Source organism: Nannospalax galili, unplaced genomic scaffold (assembly GCF_000622305.1).
Source record: "Nannospalax galili isolate Female #2095 unplaced genomic scaffold, S.galili_v1.0 scaffold630, whole genome shotgun sequence".
NCBI lineage: Eukaryota > Metazoa > Chordata > Mammalia > Rodentia > Spalacidae > Nannospalax > Nannospalax galili.
This window is the reverse complement of record NW_008328084.1, coordinates 46466-57977: the sequence shown is the minus strand read 5'-3', so window position 1 is coordinate 57977 and position 11512 is coordinate 46466. Positions and strand designations below refer to the sequence as shown.

General features: G+C 40.8%; 1 pseudogene; it reads left to right on the top strand.

The window, feature by feature from the left end:
* The window catches only part of LOC103743774, a 13200-nt pseudogene extending 10262 nt beyond the window's left edge, over window positions 1-2938 (top strand).
* Window positions 2939-11512: the final 8574 nt, after the last annotated feature.

Genomic DNA, 11512 nt, shown 5'->3' with positions numbered 1-11512 from the left:
CAGTTCTCTCTTTTGATTTTATATTGGAGTGGCCAGATTTCTTTTGTCTTCAGGAGTTCCCACAGAGGCCCAAGTCAGATGAGGATCAGATGCTCTCAGGCTTTCTCCTAAGATCTGGATCCCTCCAGGAAAGATTTTGTCCTCAGGAATTTGGGGGTTGGACTGGCCTGGGAGCAGGGCCAGGAAAGATGTTGGTCTAGGGCATCTGGTGGGCATGCCACCAAGAAATGCAAAGGGAGATGGGCCAGGAAGAGGCCCCATGGGCTCCTGGGGACTGCAATGAGAAACTGGGATGGTCTGGAAAGGTCAGGAAGTGAAAAGGTCAGCTCTGGAGTCCAGGAAAGAGGCTGGTGGGTTTTGCAGCTCAGGGAAGTAGAGGGAGGTGAGGGTGGGGCCAAGCCCAGAGTGCACCTGGGGCCCCAAGAAGGAACTGAGTTGGTCTGGATGCAAAGGATCAGGAAGCATTGGTGGTTCCCCAGATGTCTGGGGTGCCAAGAAAAGGAATGGGACAGGTCCCAAGCTAGGAGGAGAGATGCAGGGCGGGGGGTGGGATGATTAATTCACTACAGAGAGAGGCCTGCAGATGTGCAGGTCCAGGGAAGCAGAGGGAGGTGAGGTGCAATGTTATTTCTTTTACAATATTATTCTTTACATAATCAATTCTCATGTACAACTGGCCAATTTTATGATCTGTTACTTTGCTGCCTTATATCTGTTTTCCTTCTCTTGCTTTGTGTTTTATTTCTCTGTGATGCCCCTTGCTAAATGGACAAGAAAGCAGAAACTAAAAGGGAGAGCTTGCCACCTGTTTGCAATTATTTTGGTCCAGTAATATACCTTGCTGAGAATGCCCTAACTTTTGCCCATTCTGACCTCAAAGACCACCCATTGAAATTGCCTTGAAAAAGTTGCTTTGAGAAAACAGCCTCCTGCAGTCAATCTTGTCTTGGCCTCTGCTCCTAATTCTCTGTAAACTTGCTTTGAAATTCCCTCTCTGGTCATCCTGCTGGAAGTCACACAATAAACCTGTGTGTGTCTGTGGACAGGGCCCAGAACTTCAAAGCATCAGCTTTCTGGTACTGTGTGTTAAATAAAAGTCATGAGCTTTCCAACTTTTTGGGTGAAGTCTTGATTTTTCCGCTGACTCACTTTCCATAACATTCCAATCCAGTCTTATTTAAGCTAACACTGTGTTGTCAGTATATGTAATGCCAAACTCAGAGACGTTTGATAACCCTTAGGTGATGCCTTTTGTTCTATAAGGAGGGCATAATACAGAGGTCCTGACAAAATACCTCAAGTTGATAATATACCCAAAAGTTGGGACAGTCTGTCTGATAAACTTTTACAGGTCTGGAAAGGTAAACACAACAGTCACCTCATCATCTCTGAGGCAGGACATAAAATCTTGTTTCTCACCAAAAGATATATCCAGTGCCCTGTAAGTATAGAACAGTAGTTTCCTGTGTCACAAATATATTTACAAATTTGGAAAAGTTTTGGAGTGAGATAGAGGATCACCATACCTCTCAAGGCCCAACAGAAGAGGGGCAGTTTCCAGAAAAATAATCATCTGTACATAATGAAGGAGAGGCAGCCCTGATGTGTGGAACTTGGAAGACCACATTCCCATTTCACAAGCATGAGAAGAATGAATTGTAGAAGATGGTGTAAGTAGCTTGTCTATAATTTATGATAACAAACGCCATTATTTTGGTGGCCATTATTACTTGACCCACAAGTAATGTTGATTAATAAGACAGATAAATTGTTACTAACAGAATAAACATCTGGTTGCCCTAGGAATGTTAGATCATAGGATTTATAGTCTGAATCCTCATTGTCTGGTTCCAAACATGGTTTTCTTCTTCTTCCCATGCAAATTTTATTTTGAAATCATACATGGAGTCATTTTGGATCCCAATGAACAAGCCAGTTTCATCAAAATAAAAACAAACAGCAGAAAGTTGACTTTTATTAAAGGAAGTTTGTGTAGCACCCTCTCTTGAAGATATATCCTAATGGGACAGCCTTCCAATTTGGATATTTAGGTCTTGAGAACTAGCTTAAGCAACCCCTTAGTGTTGATGGTTTTGTTGCAAAAAGTGTAATTAAAATCTGCATGTAGACCTTAGTATGGGCCATTTCTTCAGCACTGATTGGGAGACCTCTAAAGACATAGCTATTCTGGCAGCTCCAGAAATTAGATCTGATCTGGTTCAGCCTCTCACCCTGCTCACCTTGCCCTTGGCCTCCGCTGTCAGTTGGGCTGCAGGTCCACATGGAGGGTCATCCCAAGCATCAAGGAGAAGGCCAGCACCTCCGACAAGAAGTTGTAGCTCATCAAGGACTATTGAAAGTGGAATCAGAGCTGAGGTCCATCTACACCACAGTCCTGGAATTATTTGATAAATATTTAATAGCCAATGCAACTAATACAGAGAGTAAGGCCCTCTATCTGAAATTGAAGAGAGATTATTTCCAGTACCTTGCTGAAGTTGCGTGTGGCAATGATGGAAAACAAACCATAAATAATCCCCAAGGAGCTTACCGAGAGGCATTTGATATGAACAAGAAAGAGCTGCAACTGGAACACCCAATCCACCTGGGGCTGGTTCTTAACTTTTCTGTGTTTTACTATGAGATCCTTAATAATCCAGAGTTTACCTGCACACTGGCTAAAATGGCTTTTGGCAAGGCCATTGCAAAACTTGATACACTGAATAAGATGCCTACAAAGACAGCATCTTCATGATGCAGTTGCTTAGAGACATTATGGACATCAGACAGTGCAGAAGAATGTAATGCGGTAGAGGAGGCAGAAAACTAAAGGTGTGCAGGGTGTCAACCTTCCCTTCAAGAAAACCTTTTTCCATCTCCGTTCCTTATTCCACTTGGATTTCTTACAGCAAAGAAACCCATCCATGTGGATGGAATCAACTCTTCATAGTCTTTTCACACTACAGCTTTGGGACAACTCCATTCCTTGATTTGTGTTTGCCTTGGCCTTCTATGTAGTTACTGCTGTTGAAAAGTATTAATAGCTTCATTTCATATAAACATAAACAATTTCCAGATACTTATATAGAAGTAAAAAATGTATTTGGTATTTAAGTAATCTGAGCCAGTTGTATACGTGACTGTGTTTTGTATTACTGTGAAGACATGAAAATGTAGGTAATTACAATTTAAGGTGTCCCACATAACACACATAACATTTTAATTTGTACACTCCCTTTCTTACTCTTTGGAGTTTTCCCTTTAGAAACAGCTTTTCCACAGCTCTTATTATGGGAATCCAGAGGTATTAGACTGAATGGGAGAGCACTTAATGTATCTGGGTTGGGGGAGGGGGTGTCACAAATTGACCTCCTATGCCACATATTTTGGAGGTCATGTCTATCTCTGACAAGAGGAAGTTTCTTTGTTCATTTTTCTTATTTGTTTCTGTTTGAGTTGACAAACTCCCTTCCCAATAAAAATTTACTTACACCTCAAAAAACAAAGGCAAAGTTGTTTCTGGTATAGTTGTATTATAGAAATAGAAGCACATATTATATGTTAAAAGCTTTTGCAATGTGGTGGTAATTAAGAACTCTGGAGCAGGGAAAGCCTACAGATAGAAATGGGGAAGTGAACAGGAGTCTTCCCCTGCCTGCTGTGGTTATCCAGGATAGAAGTCTTTGTTTTCCAAAGCTATCACAGTCCTGTATGAAAGTCTTTGTTGTGTAAGGCTTTTGCATTTCTGTAACCCTTCCATTTCTATTACCTTTGCTACCCCCGTTACCTTACTTAATTACCATGTATATGCTTACATTCCCCACATGATTATAAAAGCCCTCCAAAACTTGGACAAGAGGTCTGACTCCTTTGATTCGTAGGGTCAGTTCCACTAGTGTCAAATTAAACTTCCTCTCCTCACCTGACTTTGACTGTACTTTTCCTGTAACAGTTGTATAGCTTAGGACAAAGCCATCAATCAGGAATTTGTGAGGTCAGCCTCCTCATTTAAAATAGGAAACAGCAGATGTTTTATTTCTGTAGAAAGGAAGAGAAAAGGTAAAGGCAAGAGAAGCATCATTAGGAGGATGCTGGGAGTACACAAACTCGCACACACTGGTTTGAGGGCAGGGTAGGGAGTGTCTCTGAGTACCTGAGTAAAGGCCATCAGGGTGCTACTTAACTTTGTTTCTTGACGAGAGGTTTGAGATCTTCCACTGGTTCACAAGTGTCGGTGTTTTCCTCTGGGTCTTCAAGTGGAGTCCCCTGGTATCAGGTAATTGGTTTAATTCTGGAGATATGAATCTAGTTGTCAGCTGCCAGTAGTTTGACTACCATGTGGGTGTTCAGTATCACCTGTCAAAGAACCTTTCATTAAAGACCCAATTATTTTGTGGGTCCTTCTTTCCAGTTTAAAGGAATCCCCAAGGTCTTCAGTCTTTGGGGACTCATCTGTGGCATTATCATGCCACATTACAATTCCTGAATAAAAGAGCTTGACTCTTTAGCTTTTAAGAGTGGACCCAAACTCAGAAGCCATACATTCCCCCAGCTGTCTCTTTAACTGTGCCCTGGAACTGTGTTCTAGGACTGTGCTTTGGAACTGTGTTCTAGAATTGTGCTCTTTGGAACTGTGTCCCTGAGTCAGGCTCTCACCCATAAATTTATTCAAACCATGTCTACAGCTTCCATTAGGGAAGTACAAGCTTGGACCCACCCTTAATCTATCAGACAGTCTTGCCTTTTCATCCCTAAGCCTAAAACATCTCATTTACACAAGATCAAGCATTCCTTCATCTTTCTTGTTTCCAGTGAAGATACATGCACTGCCTTTCAGCGCTTTGGTAACATTAATTTTCGAGCATACCCACATTCATTCATTATCTTTTGGGGTAAAGTAGCAAACTGAGGTTCCCAGGAAACAAGATCACATGGTTCAGGAAGTTTTTCATGGTTAATTAAAAGTCATTAGTTTGGATTGTATCCATTTTAGAAATGTCATTGGTATAACCTTATTACCACATTCTTCTAGGGCTTGTTGGATTTTTCCTGAGTTTATTATGTACTGGGCCATCTGATTGGCCTCATACTTTAAGACCAGGTCTTGTTTGAGGAAGGGGCTTTCATATAGTAACTCATAGGGCTGAGCTTGAAGGTTAGATTTTTGGAGTTGTTCCAACTCTCATAAGGGCCATGGGCAACAGCTTTAGCCATTTCTCAGAGGTCTTCTGACAATTTTTTGCTAGTTTGATTAGTTCATTCATCTTTGCCTGAGGATTGTGGTCTCAAGCAGAGTGTAGATATTTTATTCTTAAGGCCCTATATATAGACTAGATCACCTGTGATGTAAGGGATGCTCCATCATCACTCTGAAATGAATAGAAGAGGAAAAACCTTCGGATAAGTTCTTTTAGAAGTCTTTGTCTATTTATTGTCTTTTTTGGTCCTAGAAGGGAAATCTTGTATCCAGCCAGTGAAGATATCTGTAATACCAACAAATACCTGAAATTATCACACGGGGACATATGAGTAAATTCTATTTGTCAGTCCTCACCTGGATGTGACTTTCTTCTGGATTAGTTAGCAAGGTGGAGGACAAGAACAGGCAGGGCAACCTGAGGTTCATCAGCAAAGATCAAGACGTCAGGATCTAAAGCCAGTTAGTTTCCCAGGAGCCCTCAGTCTTGATGGTAGACATGATGTCAAAGACAGTCTCCTTTCTACTCTGAGAATTATAACAATCCCCCTTCTAATTCCAGGCTTTGGGGTCTTTATACATCAGGCATGGGAAAAGGGTGGTGATGTGTGTGGTACATTCATGTACTTAATGACTTGAATCAAGTCTTGACTTTTCCCAAGGGTTTTAGGATCAGCAGGTGTTGCCCATAGCACTTTCAAAGGAAAGCAGTCTTCTGAGCCCCTTTCCTTACTTTCCTCTGTTCCTGTTGGTCTTACTCAAGATTTTGATGCCCTCACAAAGTCTTTCTGGGGTGGTGTGAGGAAGTCTTTAATTCCGCCTATGAGTAAAAGTATCACATGATAATAAAAAGATAATTTGGGCAGTACAATGACCATTTAAAAAACATGTATTTGGGGCCGGTGAGGTGGCTCAATGGTTAAGAGCACTGGCTGCTCTTGTAGAGGACCCACGGTTCAATTCCCAGTACCCACATGGCATCTAACAACTGTCTATAACCCAGTTCCAGGGGATCTGATGCCCTCTTTCTGACCTTCATGGGCATTGCACGCACATGGGACACTTATATATATACAGGCAATACACTAATGTACATAAAAGTAATAAATAAAATTTTAAAAAGATCTTGTCCTTCAATGGATGAGGGATCCAGCCTAGTGAATTTCCTACATCCTCAATTAGTCCATTCTGAAATAAGTTAGGACAGGACTTTCTTCTCTTCTGTGAGTGCTCTTTCCAATCTTGTCATAATAAGAGGTGAGATGGTTAACCCTGTCAATTTGTGAAACTTAGAATCACCATGGGAGTATCTGCCAAATTAGGTTAATTTCAAGTGGGAATATTCATCCTAAATCAGTACTGCTCTGTGGGCTGTGGTCCTGAACTTAATAAAAAGGAAAAAAAAAACTTGAGTACTACCATTCATCAATATTTGCTTCCTAACTGCAGAGACAATGTGATGAGCTGCCCCAGGCTCTTGCCACCAGGACTTCCTATGATGAATTTTCTCAAACTGTATGCCAAAATAAACCCTTTCACCATGAAGAGTAATTTGTCACAGCAACAGAAAAGTAATTAAGACAATGGATGCCTTAATGTGATTTTCATTCCTGCAATAAGGTTTGCTAGCATTATACTATACCTGAAGTTATCTACTGGAGTGCTGTGGTTTTAATTAGTGGGGTCTTGATCTAGGATGACCTGCTCATGGGGCTGACAGGCATTAGGACTTTGAGTAAACAGCTCATCTATATGGTTTTTAGTTTCCGCTTCTGTTTGTCTGTAGGGGTGTAGCAAGTAGTTAGGACTAAGTATAAATCTTTCCATGTAAGTTCATAGGCAAAGGTAAGGTCTGGAAGTTAGTGATAAATCAACATGTGTTCTCAGAGAAACTTCCTAGCTCTTCCTTGCATTTATTGGAAATCTGTGATTGAAAAAGGGAAATGAACAACATCTTTAATAATTAGAGAAATACAAATCAAAACTCCTTTAAGGGTATGCAGGTCTTTGGGGTATCTATGGGGTCCAAGACAGGTAGAAACTAGGGCTTTGTGAGTCCTGAACTGGGGTGCATGGAAAGAGGAGGTGTGGAGTTGCTAGCTGGGCTCTCTAGGATTTGTGGGACAGATGGAAGGTCTCTGGCAGGTGATAGGGAGGGCTTTCGGGAGTCTTCAGTGAAAAGGGGGTCTGGAAAAGATGCATGGTGTCTGAAACAGGGTAGATTGGGCTTTGGAGAATCCCAGCTGGGGAGGGAGTGAGAGAAAGAGGCACAGAGTGGCTTGCTTGTGTCAGACAAGGGGCATTTGGATGTGTCTGGCAGGCAGCAGGTGGGGTTTGGTGGGTCAGGAGTGAAAGAATCCAGAAGAGATACCAGATCTGGAACAAGTGACAGGCCGAGATTCTTGGAGTACCAAGCAGAGAGGGGTGTTGGGAGAGGTGTGGTGTGGCTTACTTGGGTTTCTTGGCCTCATGGGCTACTAGAAGATACTTGATTGGCAGTGGGTGGGGCTTTGGAGAGTCTCAAGTGGGAAAGGGCTGAGACAGGAGGTACAGGGTGGCTATCCAGGGCCTCTAGAACTCGTCGAACAGCTGGATGTTCCCTGGCAGCTGGTCGGTAGGTGGGACTCTGGGGAGTCCCTACATGGGAAGATACTGAAGGAGGAGGCATAAGGTACCTTCCCTGAGTCTCTGGATGTTCTGGGGCAGCAGAAAGTTTCCTGGGTCTTGTAGAGTGATTGGAATCCTAGGGAATCCTAGGGAATCCTAGATCTCTGGGCCTCATGTGGGAGCAGGAATGTAGAGGTGAGGTGGAGCTCTGTGGTGGGAGGAGATACTCCATCTAAGTCCATGTAGTTTTTTGTTATTGTTTTCTGTTTGAAAAGTCGGAATTGGACACTGACAGTGATCATCAGAGGTTTCCCCTTTTGTTTTTCCTTTTCATACCACCACCCCTTTTTTGATAGAGAACCATAAGGGCCTGAACTTCAGACACTTTGGACCATTTCTCTTGGTTCCAACGAAATAGGTCCATCAGTAGGATGATATTATAGTTTAAGCATCAATCCTTTGGCCAAAGTTCTCCACTGCCTAGCTTCTACTGAGGCTACAAAGAGTTATAGCTAAATATTAGCCTTTTTCTTTAGGTTCTCTGGATCAAACTTACTCTACCCTTGAGTTGGCTATCCGGGGCCTTTTGTGTTTCCATGTGAATTTTAGAATAGATTTTTCTATTTCTGTGAAGAATGCCACAGAGATTTTGATTGTAGCTGCACTGAATATGTAAATTTCTTTTGGGTAGGATGGTGATTTTCATTATATGGATTCTACTAATCCATGAACACAGGAGGTCTTTCCATCTCTTTGTGTCTTCCTCAATCTCTTTCTTCAAATACTTAAAGTTTTCATTGAAGACTTCAATGTGTTTAGTTAGGTTTATCCCTAGATATTTTTTTCTGAGGCGATTGTAAATGGAAGTCTTTCCCTGAACTCTTTCTCTGATTGCTTATTTGTATAAACAAAGTCCACTGACTTTAATTTGTCACTGTGCTGAAAGTGTTGATCATTTCTACAATTTTCTGGTGGAATTTTTGGGAATCTGATGCATACTATAATATTATCTGCAAGTAAGAATAATCTAACTTTTTTTCTAATTAGTACCCCTTTAATTTCCTTCCCTTTTATTGTTCTAGCTAATGTTTCAAGCACTATATTGAAAAGGAGTGGAGATAGTGAACAGCCTTATCTGGTTCCTGATTTTAATGGGAATGGTTCCAGTTTATCTTCATTTAGAATGATGTTGGCTGTGGGTTTGTTGTATATAGCCTTAATTATGTTGACGTATGTTCCATACAGTCTAACTTCCTCTAGGACTTTTATCATGAGTTTATGTTAGATTCTGCCAGAGGCCTTTTCTGCATTTATTAGATACTCATGTGATTTTTGTCTTTAAGTCTATTTATATGATTTATTACATCTATTGACTTATGTATATTGAACCATTCCATCATGTCCAGAATAATACCTACTTGATTATGGGGGATGATCTTTTTGATGTGTGACTGTATGCGAGTTGTATTTTGTTGAGAATTTTTGCATGTACATGAAATGGCTGAACTGACTCCATTTTGTTCTAGCTGACTTTTGCCTCACTCTGTGTTTCTGCCCAGCCACATCCTCTGCTTTTGCTTCCATGAAGGCTGCACTTGCAGCTTCAGGGGACACACCACTTCTACAATACTGGGAAACTTATGAGTAAGCCAGGCGGAACACTCTCTCCCAGTTACACCTGCATCTTGACGAATACCATTGTTTCTGCAATTCCAAGAAACTTGGTTTTCCTAACTAAAACTTGGGAATTTTTTGTTAACTGAAAATTCCTTTGTTAACTGACCTACTCCTGGTCTGTTGTAACTATGATTATCTAATGAAATTATGGTTGTTGGCTTGCCCCTGGTATGATGTAATTGTGGTTTTAAGTTTAATAAACTCTGTCCTGCTTGTCCTGGGGATCAAGGCTTCTTTCTGGTGATAGGCCCATTGAACCACCAGTTATTATTAATTTATCCATCTCTAAATGGCATCCTTTGTGCTTTATGCCCAGTATTACACATGTTCATTAGGGATATGAACCTATAGTTTTATTTTTTTGTTGCATCTTTTCCCAGTTTTGGTATTACTGTAATACTGTCAACATAGAAGGAGTTTGGAAGGTCTCCCTCTGTCTCTATCTTTTTGAATAATTTAAGTAGTATTGATTGTAGATCTTCTTTGAAGGTCTGGTAAAATTCTTCTGTGAATCCTTCTGGGCCTGGGCTTTTTTGGTAAGTAGGTTTTATGTTATTGGTCATGGGTCTGTTTAAGCTGTTGGTCTCTTCTTGGTTTAATTTTGTATTTTTCGTGAATTTAGAAATTTGCCCATTTCTTTTAGGTTTATAAATTTAAGAGTATAGATTTTTTTTTCTGTTTTTGAGACAGGGTTTCACTGTAGCCCTAGCTTTCCTGGAACTCGCTATGTAGACCAGGCTGGCCTCAAACTCACAAAGATCCACCAGCCTCTGCCTCCCAAGTGCTGGGATTAAAGGTGTGCACCTCCACGCCCGGCAGAGTATAGATTTTTAAAGTATTCTCTTATAATTGTCTGGGTCTTTTTTGTGTCTGTTACAATGTTTCTCCTTTCATTTCTGATTTTGTTGATTTGAATTTGTTTTCCTTTTTTGGTTGACTGGGCTAAGAGTCTGTCTATCTTGCTTATCTTTTCAAAGAACCAGCTCTTAGATTCAATGATTATTTTTAAAAAATTATTTTAAACCCCATGTTATTAGTTTGGCTTTTTAATATTTTATTTTATTAATATTTCAGAGCTAAGAAGAGGGTATTGAATTCCCCTGGAACTGGAGTTACAGATGGTTGTTAGCTTCCATGTGGTACCGGGGATTGAACCTCATTCCTCTGAAAAAGTAGTTAGTGCCCTTATCCACTGAGCCATCTCTCCAGCTCCTCAGAATATTTTTAATTAATTAATTTATCGTTTCATGTGTGTGAGTGTTATGCCTTCATGTTTGTAAGTGCACCTGTGTCATGCAGTGTCCATGGAGGACAGAAAAGGGAGTCAGATCCTCTGGAACTGAGTTACAGGTGGTTATTAGCCACCATATGGGTGGTGGGATTTGAACCTGGGTCCTCTGCAGGAACAACCAATGCTCTTTAACCACTGAGCAAGCTCTCCAGCCCTTCATTGATTCTTTACATTGTTTTCTACTTCATTAATTTCTGCTCTAATTTTTGTTATTTCTTCTTGCCTGTTGAGTTTGGATTTGATTTGTTTTTATCTTTGTAAACTATTGAGTTGTACCATTAAGTCATTATCTGTGATATTTCTGATTTTGTTGGGGGGGTCTTTTTAAGACAGGCTCTCCTTGTAGCTCCAGCTGGCCTGGAACCCATTATGTAGAGCAGGCTGGCCTAGGCCTTACAGAGATCTGCCTGCCTGTGCTTTCTGAGTGCTGGAATTAAAGGCATGAGCTACTATTCCCAGTGTCTTGGGTTTTCTAAAATGTAGGCTCTTAGAGCTAAAAACTTCCCTCGTAGGACTGTATTTAATGTGTCCCAGAGGTTTAGTTATCATTTTCATTTAGCTCCAGGAATACTTTTATTTATTTCTTGATATCTTCTTTAACCCATTCATCCTAACCCATTCAGTATTCAGTTGTGTGTTGTTTAAACTCCATGAATTCATGTAGTCACTAGAGCTTCTTTTGAGGTTTATTGTAAGCTTTTTTGTGTTTTGATATGACAGAATGAATGGAATTATTTCAG